The sequence below is a fragment of the Salvelinus fontinalis genome, chromosome 19, assembly GCF_029448725.1.
Source record: "Salvelinus fontinalis isolate EN_2023a chromosome 19, ASM2944872v1, whole genome shotgun sequence".
NCBI lineage: Eukaryota > Metazoa > Chordata > Actinopteri > Salmoniformes > Salmonidae > Salvelinus > Salvelinus fontinalis.
The window spans coordinates 15,769,774-15,786,052 of NC_074683.1; positions in this window are offsets into that span (position 1 = coordinate 15,769,774).

Below are 16,279 nucleotides of genomic sequence, written 5' to 3' on the forward strand. Positions count from 1 at the left end.
CACTCACAGGACTTCTTGTTACACAATACATATATGTTTTGTTCGATAAAGTTCATATTTCTATCCAAAAATCTGAGTATACATTGGCGCGTTATGTTCAGTAATGTTTTGCCTCCAAAACATCCGGTGATTTTGCAGAGAACCACATCAATTTCCAGAAATACTCATAATAAACATTGATGAAAGATACAAGTATTATACATGGAACTTTAGATAAACTTCTCCTTAATGCAACGGCTGTGTCAGATTTCAAAAAAACTTTACGGAAAAAAAACCACCATGTAATAATCTGAGTACAGCGCTCAGAGCCCAAACAAGCAATACAGATATCCGCCATGTTGTGGAGTCAACAGAAGCCAGAAATAGTATTATAAATGTGGTCCCGTGTGGCTCAGTTGGTAGAGCATGGCGCTTGCAACGCCAGGGTTGTGGGTTCAATTCCCACGGGGGGACCAGGGTTCAATTCCCCACGGGGGGACCAGGATGAATATGTATGAACTTTCCAATTTGTAAGTCGCTCTGGATAAGAGCGTCTGCTAAATGACTTAAATGTAAATATTCACTTGCACTCCCAGGAATCCCAGTTCCACAATAAATGTTTGTTTTGTTCGATAACGTCCATCATTTATGTCCAAATACCTCCTTTTAGTTCGCGCGTTCAGTACATTAATCCAAATGCGCAGGCACTAGGTCCAGACAAAGTCAAACAATTCCATTACAGTTCATAGAAACATGTCAAACGATGTATAGAATCAATCTTTAGGATGTTTTTAACATAAATCGTCAATAATGTTTTAACCAGAGAATTCCTTTGTCTTCAGAAATGTGATGGAATGCAGGTCGCTCTCACGGGGGCGCGCGTGGTCAGCTCATGCCAGACACCTGACTCAAAGAGCTCTCCTTCCCTCGTTCTTCACAGTAGAAGCATCAAACATGGTTCTAAAGACTGTTGACATCTATTGGAAGCCTTAGGAAGTGCAAAATGACCCCAAAGACACTGTATATTGGATAGGCAAACCTCAGATTTCCCACTTACTGGTTGGATTCTTTCTCAGGTTTTTGCCTGCCATGTGAGTTCTGTTATACTCACAGACATCATTCAAACAGTTTTAGAAACGTCGGAGTGTTTTCTATCCAAATCTACTAATAATATGTTTATACACTGCTCAAAAAAATAAAAGGAACACTTAAACAACACAATGTAACTCCAAGTCAATCACACTTCTGTGAAATCAAACTGTCCACTTAGGAAGCAACACTGGTTGACAATAAATTTCACATGCTGTTGTGCAAATGGAATAGACAAAAGGTGGAAATTATAGGCAATTAGCAAGACACCCCAAAAAAAGGAGTGATTCTGCAGGTGGTGACCACAGACCACTTCTCAGTTCCTCTGCTTCCTGGCTGATGTTTTGGTCACTTTTGAATGCTGGCGGTGCTCTCACTCTAGTGGTAGCATGAGACGGAGTCTACAACCCACACAAGTGGCTCAGGTAGTGCAGTTCATCCAGGATGGCACATCAATGTGAGCTGTGGCAAAAAGGTTTGCTGTGTCTGTCAGCGTAGTGTCCAGAGCATGGAGGCGCTACCAGGAGACAGGCCAGTACATCAGGAGACGTGGAGGAGGCCGTAGGAGGGCAACAACCCAGCAGCAGGACCGGTACCTCCGCCTTAGTGCAAGGAGGTGCACGTCCAGAGCCCTGCAAAATGACCTCCAGCAGGCCACAAATGTGCATGTGTCAGCATATGGTCTCACAAGGGGTCTGAGGATCTCATCTTGGTACCTAATGGAAGTCAGGCTACCTCTGGCGAGCACATGGAGGGCTGTGCGGCCCCACAAAGAAATGCCACCCCACACCATGACTGACCCATCGCCAAATCAGTCATGCTGGAGGATGTTGCAGGCAGCAGAACGTTTGCCACAGCGTCTCCATACTCTGTCACATGTGCTCATGTGCTCAGTGTGAACCTGCTTTCATCTGTGAAGAGCTCAGGGCGCCAGTGGCGAATTTGTCAATCTTGGTGTTCTCTAGCAAATGCCAAACGTCCTGCACGGTGTTGGGCTGTAAGCACAACCCCCACCTGTGGACGTCGGGCTCTCATACCACCCTCATGGAGTCTGTTTCTGACCGTTTGAGCAGACACATGCACATTTGTGGCCTGCTGGAGGTCATTTTGCAGGGCTCTGGCAGTGCACCTCCTTGCACAAAGGCGGAGGTAGCGGTCCTGCTGCTGGGTTGTTGCCCTCCTACGGCCTCCTCCACGTCTCCTGATGTACTGGCCTGTCTCCTGGTAGCGCCTCCATGCTCTGGACACTACGCTGACAGACACAGCAAACCTTTTTGCCACAGCTCGCATTGATGTGCCATCCTGGATGAACTGCACTACCTGAGCCACTTGTGTGGGTTGTAGACTCCGTCTCATGCTACCACTAGAGTGAGAGCACCACCAGCATTCAAAAGTGACCAAAACATCAGCCAGGAAGCATAGGAACTGAGAAGTGGTCTGTGGTCACCACCTGCAGAATCACTCCTTTTTTTGCGGTGTCTCGCTAATTGCCTATAATTTTCACCTTTTGTCTATACCATTTGCACAACAGCATGTGAAATTTATTGTCAATCAGTGTTGCTTCCTAAGTGGACAGTTTGATTTCACAGAAGTGTGATTGACTTGGAGTTACGTTGTGTTGTTTAAGTGTTCCCTTTATTTTTTTGAGCAGTGTATATGTAACTGGGACTGAGGAGCAGGCCGTTTACTCTGGGCACCTTATTCACCCAAGCTACTCAATACTGCCCCCAGCCATAAGAAGTTAATCAATTATTTGGCGACATGTGAATATATTTAGTATAGTTTTATCTAAAAAGGATAACTTTTTCAATGTTTTACAATTTTATTTTCATGAAATTCACTGAGGAGGATGGTCCTCCCCTTCCTCCTCTGAGGAGCCTGAAAACACACATGCATGCATTCACAAATGCCCAGAAAAAGTATATTTCACCATTCTGTCTGCTCAAGCAAATTTGCAAACTGCTAAACTTGGAGCCAATCAGAACTCCCCTACATACCCTTTGTGATGAAGGCAGCAAGTGGTCTGCTTCTATCTAATATGTAAACACAGCCTCACATGAAATTGTGATCTGCTCTCAGTGTGTTAAGAGGAACTAACGCTAGCTCCCAAAGACTGAAATAAGTTAAAATATCTGTTTTCGAGTGCAGTTGAAATATGCAGCATGCAATACGAATGGTCCTGATCATATGAGAAGGTAAGTCTGTTGACCATTTAGCCAATTTATTGAAAGCTAGCCAATGTTACAGTTGACTAGCCTAGTCAGCTAATACTGTAAATGTCAATGTGCCTGCTCCGGAAGCTAGTATTTCGTTAGCTATCTCTCTCTCAGTGAAATCAATTTTGAATCATGTCTCACTTAAAGTAACTAGCTGCAGGCTTAAAGAAACACTCAATAATATAATTTGCATAGAAACCCAAATAAAACATATAGATAGAAAGATGTGTGTGTCATGTATCCTAGAATGGAGGTTTAAAAATTGGATGCATATTAGACAATTGGATGCTTAACAAACTGCGTATGCATATTAGCCAACACATATGGCAAATCCTACACATATAGCAACACAATCGTCTCTGAAAAGAGTTGTACAATGTGCTCTGCAATAAGTTTGATTTCCAAACCAGATGAGTTCTCAAATAGCAGCTGCACAATACCATGGTGGGCATGTATAATGTTGGATGCAGTGGAATAAGGTAAGGAGAATGATGAAGAGCCTGTAGGATTATAGAAAAAGCAGTCGGTAAATGAATGTTTGAGTTTCAAATACTAAAGGTTCAGTTAATGTGAGTATATTTAGGTGGTTTAAATTATGAACTTTCCTGCTAACCTTTTAAAAGTGAATGGTGCCAAAATCTTGACTAAGTGTGAGACATGTTTTCCATCATATAAGTTCCATGCATATACATTAGAACAAAGAACACCATCACAAATAGTTTCAACGTGTATTGAGTAGGGAGACAAATAGCAAAGGTGTCTCAGGCAGTATTTGAAGTATCTAAAGTGTAAACTACCAATCAATGTATATAAAGAGCCGTGAAGGGAACAATCTTACAATGTTGCAGTCCAGAAATGAGAGCATTACTATCTATGCCAAAAGATTGAGCCTCTGATGGAGACTGTAGAACTGTCATCAACGCATGCTTCAGTGTTCCTCCTTCTCTCTAGGAGCATTTGTATGCTCAGCACACATAGGCGTATCGAAAGGATCCCACTATGCTCCGCAATATAGCTGACCGATGTAGAGAGAGACCAGTGCCTTAGCTGAATGCAATCTAAGCTGGTCTAAATAGTAACAGCAGGGCTTTGTGAATAGATCATGAGGGACAATAATAAAACAAATATGCTCAAACAAGCATGTGTATCTGTAGTGGGTGTTCTTCAACTCTAAAATGCACTAGACTGTGTAAGACAAAATCCGCAAAGAAAAGACTTGCAAGTGTATATGTGGCCCCAATGTCTAAATAGTGATGTCAGGGCTAGTTCAAACTGCAGTAGAATGGTTCTCCTCACAGGTGAGGGAATCAGCTCATGCTAAGTGATCTTCCTGTCCGGGTTGGCGCCCGCCTCGGGGTGGTGCCGTGGGGGAAGTCTTCGTGGAGAATACTCGGCCTTGTCTCACGGTAGTAGGTTGGTGGTTGAAGATATCCCTCTAGTGGTGTGGGGGCTGTGCCTTGACAAAGTGGGTGGGGTTAAATCCTGCCTGTTTGTCCCTGTCCGGGGGTATCGCCGGACAGAGCCACAGTGTCTCCCGACCCTTCCGGTCTCAGCCTCCAGTATGTATGCTGCAATAGTGTATGTGTCGGGGGGCTAGGGTAAATCTGTTATATCTGGAGTATTTCTCATGTCTTATCCAATGTCCTGTGTGCATTTAAGTATGCTCCCTCTAATTATCTCTCTTTCTCTATTTCTTCTCTCGGAGGACCTGAGCCCTAGGACCATGTCTCAGGACAACCTGGCCTGATGACTCCTTGCTTTCCCCAGTCCACCTGGTCATGCTGCTGCTCCAGTTTCAACTGTTCTGCCTGCAGCTATGGAACCCTGACCTCTTCACTTGACAAGCTACCTTGTCCCGTACCTGCTGTTTTGGACTCTCTCACTACCGTACCTGCTGTCTCTAACTCTAAATGAATGGCTATGAAAAGCCAACTGACATGAATGATCGGCTATGAAAAGCCAACTGACATTTATTCCTGAGCTGCTGACCTGTTGCACCCTCGACAACAACTGTGATTATTATTATCTGACCCTGCTGGTCGTCTATGAGCGTTTGAACATCTTGGCCATGTTCTTTTATAATCTCCACCCGGCACAGCCAGAAGAGGACTTGCCACCCCTCAGAGCCTGGTTCCTCTCTAGGTTTCTCCTAGGTTCTGGCCTTTCTAGGGAGTTTTTCCTAGCCACCGTGCATTGCTTGCTGTTTGGGGTTTTGAGTTTGAGTTTATTTTATTTTTACAGGGACAGTGCACATTAATCAACGTTTCAGTAAAAGTGCCGGTTTTAGCCAACCGGCAAATTTTCAACCGCAGTCCCTGAGAAGGTCATTAAAAACAATTACAACATAGACAATCATTGAGCAGTGAGCACACGCAGAGCAACATAGGACAAGCAAGACATAGCATACGAACAGAGCAACATAGGACAAGCAAGACATAGCATGAAGACAGAGCAACATAGAACAAAAAGCAGCAAGACAAAATTCATAAAAGCAACAAAGTGTTTCCACACCTCACAAGCTACAGACAACAGACAACATGGAAAGTGGCAATACACAGCTAGGGATTATGTTCGCAAATCTGATTGACCTTTATCCATGTCTTCATGCATTTTGTGAAAGTGTGATAGTTATGTGTGTCTGATGGCAGTGTATTCCAGACATGGGAAGCTCTCACAGAGAAAGTGGATTTACTAAAGGTGCTTTTCCTCAACTTCTTATGGCTGAGGGCAGTATTGAGTAGCTTGGATGAATAAGGTGCCCAGAGGTGCCCAGAGTAAACAGCCTGCTACTCAGTACCAGTTGCTAATATATGCATATTATTAGTATATTTGGATAGAAAACACTCTGAATTTTCAAAAACTTTTTGAATAATGTCTGTGAGTATAACAGAACTCATATGGCAGGTAAAAACCTGAGAAAAAATCCAACCAGGAAGTGGGAAATTTGAGGTTGGTCGTTTTTCAACTCATTCCCTATTGAAGATACAGTGGGATATGGGTCGTGTTACACTTCCTAAGGCGTCTGCTAGATATCAACAGTCTATAGAACCTTGTTTGATGCTTCTACTGTGAAGTGGGGCCGAATGAGAGGGGAATGAGTCAGAGGTCTGGCAGAGTGCTTTGAGCTCGTGACGCTCGTTCACGTGAGAGCGAGCTCTGTTCCATATGCTTTTCTGAAGACAAAGGAATTCTCCGGTTGGAACATTATTGAATATTTATGTTAAAAACATCCTAAAGATTGATTCTACACATCGTTTGACATGTTTCTTCTGAATGTAACGGAACTTTTTGACATTTCGTCTCCTCCTAGTGACTTTGGATTTGTTTACAAAACGCGCTGACAAAAGAAGCTATTTGGACATAAATTATGGACATTATCGAACAAAACAAACATTTATTGTGGGACTGGAACTTGATGGTGTTGGAGTCGTGCCTGGCCATGCAGTTATGAGTGAACAGGGAGTACAGGAGGGGTCTGAAGGGGTAAGCAGGGTTGGCTCTAGAGTCTAGACGACAACGGCTATTCAACTCTTACTCTATGAGGTCCGGAGCCTTCTGGTTTTCTGTTGTCAGGGTCGGCCTACCACAAAGCAAAAGGCCTCCTGCAGGGATGGGGACTGGGATTAAAAATTTAAAATAAATAACATCAACACATCACGACAAGAGACACAACACAGCACTACATAAAGAGAGACCTAAGACAACAACATAGCAAGACAGCAATACATGACAACACAACATGGTAGTAGCACAAAACATGGTACAAGCTATATTGGGCACAGACAACAGCACAAATGGCAAAAAGTTAGAGACCATAATACATGACACAAAGCAGCCACAACTGTCAGTAAGAGTGTCCACGATTGAGTCTTTGAATGAAGAGATTGAGGTACCCGATGATTGATTACACCGACTTTTCTAAATCAGTGTCTGATTAAAGGGGATCAATGGGTGGAACTGGCTTCGAGGTCCAGAGGTCCAGAGTTGAGTTTGATGGGTCTAGATGATCCTATCCACCAATGTAAATATATTAAAATGTGTATCAGACGGAGCATTTCAATGGCAAAAGGAGACTCAGGGAAATAAATTACTACAAATATATATTTGGAATTATATTCATGAAATAAACACACAGTAAGAAAGGCCACTGGTTTGTGGATAATAATGTTAAGATCTTTGATAGGCTGATGCGGAATTTGTTACAGGAAATAATCACTTCCACCTGGTAAGGTTAGCATGTGGCTAAATGTTTCAGGTTATGTAATGGGAGCAGCTAACATGTAGACTTTGATCAGTTGCCACTATGTAGACAATTTGAATTCCTTAAACTTAAACAAAAACTTAAAATTGTTCTAATGTTCGCAAATATGGCCCACTACATTTGCCAATTAAAAAACTTCAAAACAGACATCATGCCATTTCAGAGACATACTGTACAGTATCATCTTGACATGCCATCTAAAAGCACTGTATCCAAAACCATGTGTCACGTTCCTGAACTTTTTTCCTTTGTTTAGTCTTTGTTTAGTTGGTCAGGACGTGAGCTGGGTGGGCATTCTATGTTTTGTGTTTCTATGTTGGGTTTGTTGTTTGGCCTAATATGGTTCTCAATCAGAGGCAGGTGTTTGTCATTGTCTCTGATTGGGAACCATATTAAGGTAGCCTGTTTTCACTGTTTGTTTGTGGGTGATTGTTCCTGTTCGTGTGTTCATCTGTTCTGTGTTCCCATGTTCAGGACTGTAGCGTTTTCGGTTCCTTCTGTCAGTTTGTTGTTTTTGTTCGTTGTTTAAATATCCTAATTAAAATATGGATTATCATTACGCTGCATTTTGGTCCTCCTCTCTTTCACCCGAAGACAGCCGTTACAGAATCACCCACCAAGCAGAGTGGTAACGGGCAGCAGCGGCAGCAGCAGAAGCAGCATCGATGTCAAGACTCCTGGACGTGGGAGGAAATCCTAGACGGGAGAGGACCCTGGGCACAGCCAGGGGAATATCGCCGCCCCAAGGCAGAGCTGGAGGCAGCGAAAGCATAGAGGCGGCATTATAAGGAGCTAGCACAGAAGCATGATCAGGATCTGGACTGTGTTTCAACTTGGGAAGAAATAGACAGGTGGTCGGTCGACCCAGGGAGAGTGCCGGAGCCCGCCTGGGATTCTATGGAGCAATGTGCGGAGGGATACCGGCGAATGGAGGCAGCACGGCGACGTGGTAGGAAGCCCGAGAGACAGCCCAAAAAATGGGGAGTGTGGCAAAGTCAGGTAGGAGACCTGCGCCAACTTCCCGGGCTTACCGTGGAGAGCGAGAGTACGGGCAGACACCGTGTTATGCGGAAGAGCGCACGGTGTCTTCTGTACGTGTGCATAGCCCGGTGCGGTACATCCCAGCTCCACGTATAGGCCGGGCTAGAGTGGGCATTGAGCCAGGTGCCATGGAGCCGGCTCAACGCATCTGGTCTCCAGTGCGTCTCCTCGGGCCGGCGTACATGGCACCAGCCTTACACATGGTGTTCCTGGTTCGCCAGCACAGCCCAGTGCGGGCTATTTCACCTCGCCGCACTGGCCTGGCTACGGGGAGCATTCAACCAGGTAAGGTTGGGCAGGCTCGGTGCTCAAGAGTTCCAGTACACTTTTACGGTCCGGTATATCCGGTGTCACCTCCTCGCCCCAGTCCAGTACCACCAGTGCCAACACCACGCACCAGGCTTCCTGTGCGTCTCCAGAGCCCTCTTCCTCCTCCACGCACTCGCCCTGTGGTGCGTGTCTCCAACCCGGTACCACCAGTTCCGGCACCACACACCAAGCCTCCTGTGCGTCTCCAGAGCCCTGTACGTCCTGTTGCTGCTCCCCGCACTAGCCTTGAGGTGCGTGTCCTTAGCCCGGTATCACCAGTTCCGGCACCACGCACCAGGCCTACTGTGCGCCTCAGCAGGCAAGAGTCTGCCGTCTACCCAGCGCCGCCTTCGCTGCCCGTCTGCCCAGCGCCGCATGCGCTGCCAGTCTGCCCAGTGCCGCCTGCGCTGCCCGTCTGCCCAGCGCCGCCTGCGCTGCCCAGCAGCGTCTGAGCTGCCCGTCTGCCCAGCGCCATCTGAGCTGCCCGTCTGTCCTGAGCCTTCAAAGCCGTCCGTCAGTCAGGAGCCGCTAGAGCCGTCAGTCAGTCAGGAGCCGCCAGAGCCGCCCGCCAGACAGGAGCTGCCAGAGCCGCCAGTCAGACAGGAGCTTCCAGAGCCGCCCGCCAGACAGGATCTTCCAGAGCCGTCATTCAGCCAGGATCTTCCAGAGCCGTCAGTCAGCCAGGACCGGCCAGAGTCGTCAGTCAGCCAGGACCGGCCAGAGTCGTCAGTCAGCCAGGACCGGCCAGAGTCGTCAGCCAGCCATGACCTGCTAGAGTCGTCAGCCAGCCATGACCTGCCCCTCAGTCCGAAGCTGCCCCTCAGTCCGGAGCTGCCCCTCAGTCCGGAGCTGCCCCTCAGTCCGGAGCTGCCCCTCAGTCCGGAGCTGCCCCTCAGTCCGGAGCTGCCCCTCCGTCCAGAGGCGCCCATCAGTCCAGTGGGGTTAATTTGGAGGGTCGCCGTTAAGAGGAGGCCAGGAAAGCGGGGATTGACTATGGTGGGGTGGGGGCCACGTCCAGCACCAGAGCCGCCACCATGGACAGATGCCCACCCAGAACCACCCCTATAGGTTCAAGTTTGGCGGCCGGAGTCCGCACCTTGGGGGGGGGGGGGGTCTATTGTCACGTTCCTGACCTTATTTCCTTTGTTTAGTCTTTGTTTAGTTGGTCAGGACGTGAGCTGGGTGGGCATTCTATGTTTTGTGTTTCTATGTTGGGTTTGTTGTTTGGCCTAATATGGTTCTCAATCAGAGGCAGGTGTTTGTCATTGTCTCTGATTGGGAACCATATTAAGGTAGCCTGTTTTCACTGTTTGTTTGTGGGTGATTGTTCCTGTTCGTGTGTTCATCTGTTCTGTGTTCCCATGTTCAGGACTGTAGCATTTTCGGTTCCTTCTGTCAGTTTGTTGTTTTTGTTCGTTGTTTAAATATCCTAATTAAAATATGGATTATCATCACGCTGCATTTTGGTCCTCCTCTCTTTCACCCGAAGACAGCCATTACACCATGTTAAAAACCTATGGTGCTAATTGTCCCAATCCACACTTGCGGTTGGCCGTATTAGTCATGACCACGAGAGAGACAATGATTGTATATGGGTGGTTATGATGTGATCAGCACATTCTGGCATTCCCTCTGATCTATGGTCCAGTTGCTAAGTATATATTTGAAGTTTTAATACTGGGGATCTGTGGGAGGGATCGGCTCACATTTGCAGTAGAAGAAGACCCAGGGCCAAGTACAACAGTTGGTCTGCTCGGGTGCTGAGTTGCTCCGGGATTTAAATAGCATCGGTAAAGGTCACCCCCCTTTGTCACAGTCAAGCCTTAATGAGGCAATCACCATTCATATACATTTGAGATTTCGATAACCCTTCATAAAAATAATTTCCAAGAATAAGCTATGCTTATGAATGTTTATACATACTTATGAGTGCTTTATTTTTTAAATACATTTTAACGTAACCTTTATTTAACGAGGCAAGTAATTTATACATTAATACAAATGCAATGAATTGTAATGATTATAAATGTTTACGAAGAAATTAGTTCGCATAAAGTATTACTGTGGTTTTAAACATAGCTATATTTTTGACCAGTAAAGAAATGTAAGCAATTCATAGATCTTAAAGCATTGATCAATATAGGTGTATATTTAGACATCCATGTGGCATGTACATACCATACCCACCAGATGGCAATGGTAAGCTGTAGAGTAGAGGCATCTGTGTATTTTGTATGTCTGCATTAGAGGACAACTGTGTTGTATGTCGTCAGTAATAAAAGTATGGACACATACAGTATCTGCAAATATCCATGTCGACAACACTTGAGATTACCAGTGGAAATACTTATGTAGTTAATCTGTAATAGACCAGTAAGTACATACAGTTATATAGTACATTTATTTGTATTTACAGTACAGTATTTACAGTATTTACATACCTGGAATTCAATCATTACATAAGGTTATCCAGTTTGGTTACTCCTACAGGGGGATATGTATAGACCTTTTTTATTTTATCCTTTATTTGTCTAGGCAAGTCAGTTAAGGACAAATTCTTATTTACAGTGACAGCCTAACGCGGACAACGCTGGGCCAATTGTGCGCCACCATATGGGACTCCCAATCACGGCCGGATGTGATTCAACCTGGATTCAAACCAGGGACTGTAGAGACACCGCTTGCACTGAGATGCAGTGCCTTAGACCGCTGCGCCACTCGGGAGCCTTTAAGTAACCAAATATTGTTTGATTTAAAATGAGTTTTGATTGAATCTTAAACTCTGTTATTTTATATTGTACGCAAATACTGTATATACCAAGCATTGAATATAATATTTAATAAACCGTATTTGAAAACTGTACATACTCTGTAGTGCAGACAAAGCAGGTGTTCAGTTGTAAAGAAATAACTAGAAAAACAATATCACTTTCTAACAAATGTTTAAATAAGTGCTCTTAGAAAAAAAGTTGCTATCTAGAACCTAAAAGGCGGTCTCCATATGAGAACCCTTTGAATAACCCTATTTGGTTCCAGGTAGAACCCTTTTGGGTTCCATGTAGAACCCTTTCCACAGAGTTCTACATGGAACTCAAAAGGGTTCTACCTGAAACCCCCAAAAAATTCTACTTGGAACCAAAAAGGTTATCCTATGGGGACTCTTTTGGAAGAGTGTAGAATGGGTATCCTCCCCCCAAAAAACAGGCTTCTGGCGAACTTTGCGGCAAGCTCATAATTTCACACTCAATTTATTTTGTGGCAAACTGTTGAGGAAAATTTGCGGCAATTTGTGAACTTCTGGCACACATTCTACTGTTTGCTGCAAATTTGCTGCAAAGTCATTATGAATATGCAAATTAGATCATGTTTTTGGTAACTTAGTTTATTAACAACATTGACATGTTGTATTTACATCAAACAAATCACATACTGTATAACTTTAAATGAACTTGCTTCTCACAGAGGGGAGAGATATGGATATGGCGGCTCTGTGGTATCAGGAATCAAGGTAAGACACAAGTGCAGACTGTGTGAAGTGGCAATGGTTATTGTAACCACAGGGGCAGTTAAACAACAGGTCAAGGCTGGCAGGGTCGATAATCCAGAGGTGGAGCAAAGGTACAGGACGGCAGGCAGGCTCAGAGACATGCAGAGGTCAGGCGGGCGGGTACAGGGTCAGGACAGGCAAAGGTCAAAAACCAGGAGGACTAGAAAAAGAGAGACTAGGGAAAAGGAGCTGAGACAAACCGCTGGTAGGCTTGAACAAACAAGACGACCTGGCAACAGACAGACAGAAAACACAGGTCTACGTACCCAGGGGATAATGGGGAAGATGGACGACACCTGGAGGGGGGTGGAGGCAAGTTCAAAGACAGGTGAAACAGATCAAGGCGTGACATGTGGAAGTCTTTAGTCCAAATGCAGACTCAGTGGCTAATGGATAGATTTAGCTTGGGAAAAACGGAGTCAGTTGTTGCAAAGTTGCCTTGATGTTGCTATGCTTCTCATTGAAACTGTCATTCTATGTATTTGTCAGCAAGGAAACAATGTTTCTGATTTGTATGTATGTTCTATAAACAGACAATGTAGCTAACATAAACTCGGCCTAGTAAATCTACCTTTACATGTGTGGCCAACTGTTCCTAGAGAGCCAAAGTATACAATAGTTTTCTCCAGCCAAGCCTCAACAAAATTGAATCAAACTAATCAACTAATGAGGACGTCATCATTAAGAGCCAGTCGCCTACTAGTTGTCTCTTCTTCCTGACTCAGGTGTATAAGGCTTAGGTGAAAGAAAAACCAAATCAAATTGAGTTATACCTAATACGGCAATTCATGTTATTTCTCCAATATGAATTATTGTTAACTTACATCTCAAAGCCATCCATGCAAGAAGCACACATAATTTATCTGTCTTCAGTTTGATTAAAGGCTGCAATCTGTCTTTTTGCCTTATAACTGATTGCTTCGAGAAAGATAGAGAGAAGGAGAAACACATGTTTAATATGAGCTAGCTACTAGTTTAAAGCAAAAGAATGAATGAGGCTACATTTATGAGAATAATACATGCATTTGCTTACGTTATCAAGCTTGAAGACGATACAGTCATTTATCACTCAAAAAAAAGGTGTTACGAGTGAGTGCACCACAAACATCTTTGCAGGGTGTTGATGCATCATCTTCCCAATGCAGCATCTTCCAACATCACATGTAGGGGAAGGCATAATGTTGCTGCTACCGTCTCTTATTACCGAAAAGAGCTTCTGGACATCAGACCAGCGATTACTCACCTCGAATTGGACCACAACAAAAAATGATTTAATGATTGGACGGGAAGGATATATTCCAAACACCCGTACAGGCCCTTATCCCCGTCATTCGCTGGAGAAAGAAACTGAGATTTCGCGGAAAGAGATCGGAGTGCCTTGTGAGGATCAGGCGACAAGTGGCTAATCTGCCTTTGCCATCCGCACAGTTAGCCAACGTTCAATCGCTGGAAAATGAATGGAATGAACTGAAAGCACATATATCCTACCAACGGAACGTTAAAAACTGTAATATCTTATGTTTCACCGAGTCGTGGTATTAATGGCATACAGCTGGCAGGTTGTACCCTCTACCGGCAGGATAGAGCAGCAGCCTCTGGTAAGACACAGGTTGGGCAGCTGGTGCACGATATCTGAGGACGTCTCAAGGTTTTGCACGCCTGTGGTAGAGTATCTCATGATAAGCTGTAGACCACACTATCTACCAAGATCATTTTCATCTGTATTTTTCGTAGCTGTCTACATACCACCACAGACCAATGATGGCACTAAAACCACACTCAATGATTTGTATACCACCATAAAAACAAGAAAACATTCATCCAGAGGCGGCAATCCTAGTGGCCAATGACTTTAATGCAGGGAAACTTAAATCAGATTTACCTAATTTCTATCAGAATGTTAAATGTGCAACCAGAGAGGAAAAAACTATTGACCACCTTTACTCCACACACAGAGGCATGCCCTCCATTTGGCAAATCTGACCATAAATCTATCCTCCTGATTCCAGTTAACGAGCAAAAACTAAAGCAGGAAGCACACGTGACTCGGTCCATAAGAAAAGTGGTCAGATGAAGCAGATGCTAAACTACAGGACTGTTTTGCTAGCAAAGACTGGAATATGTTGCGGGATTCTTCTAATGGCATCAAGGAGCGCACCACATCAATCACAGACTTCATCAATAAGTGCATCGATGACGTCTTCCCCACAGTGACTGTACGTACATACCCCAACCAGAAGCCATGGATTACAGGCAACATTCGCAATGAACTAAAGGGTAGTGCTGCCGCTTTCAAGCATTGGGACTCTAACCTAAAAGCTTATAAGAAATCCCGCTATGCCCTCCGACGAACCATCAAACAGGCAAAGCATCAATACAAAACCAAGATCGAATCGTACTACACCGGCTCCGAAGCACGTTGGATGTAGCAGGGCTTGAAAACTGTTACACGCTACAAAGGGAAGCACAGCCAAGAGATGCCCAGTGACACGAGCTTGCCTAACTTCTATGCTTCCTTCGAGGCAAGTAACACTGAAACATGCATGAGAGCACCAGCTGTTCCGGGTGATTGCGTGATCATGCTCTCCACAGCCGATGTGAGTAAGACCTTTAAACAGGTCAACATTCACAAGGACGCAGGGCCAGACAGATTACTAGGATGTGTACAACAGTGGTAGGCCTTATCACCGACAACGATGAGACAGCATATAGGGAGGAGGTCAGAGACCTGACCGTATGGTGCAAGGACAACAACCTCTCCCTCAACGTGATCGAGACAAAGGAGATGATTGTGGACTACAGGAAAAGGAGGACAGGGCACACCCCCATTCTCATAAACGGGGCTGCAGCGGAGCAGGTTGAGAGCTTCAAGATCCTTGGTGTCCACATCACCAACAAACTAACATGATCCAAGCACATCAATACAGTCGTGAAGAGGGCACAACAAAACCAATTCCCCCTCAGGAGACTGAAAAGATTTAGCATGGGTCCTCAGATCCTAAAAATGTTTTACAGCTGCACCATCGAGAGCATCTTGACAAGTTGCATCACTGCCTTGTATGGCAACTGCTCGGCCTCCAACCGCAAGGCACTACAGAGGGTTGTGCATACGGCCAAGTACATCACCGGAGCCAAGCTTCATGCCATCCAGGACCTCTATACCAGGTGGTGTCAAAGACTCCAGCCACCTTAGTCAGTGACTGTTCTCTATGCTACTGCACGGCAAGCGGTACCGGAGAGCCAAGTCTAGATCCAAGAGGCTTCTAAATAGATTTTACCCCAAAGCCATAAGACTCCTGAACATCTAATCAAATGGCTACCCAGACTATTTGCATTGCCCCTCCCTCCTATTATACACTACTGCTACTCTGTTATTATCTATGCATATTCATTTTAATAACTCTACCTACGTGTACATATTACCTCAATTACCTCGACACCGGTGCCCTCGCGCATTGACTCTGTACCGGTACCCCCTGTATATAGTCCCTCAATTGTTATTTACTACTGCTCTTTAATTATTTGTTTTTCTTATCTCTTACTTTTTTAGGTATTTTCTTAAAACTGCATTGCTTAAGAGCTTGTAAGTAAGTATTTCACTGTAAGGTTGTTACCTGTTGTATTCGGCACGTGACAAGTCAAATTTGATTTGATTTGAAGTTTAATTAATCAGTTAACCTGTTTGGGGTGCAAGCCCGAAATCGGACGAAAATGACAACAGCTGCAGGGCGCGAAATTCAAAATCTATTTTTTAAAAATATTTAACTTTTACACATTAACAAGTCCAATACAGCATTTGAAAGATAAACATCTTGTCAATCCAGCCAACATGTCCGA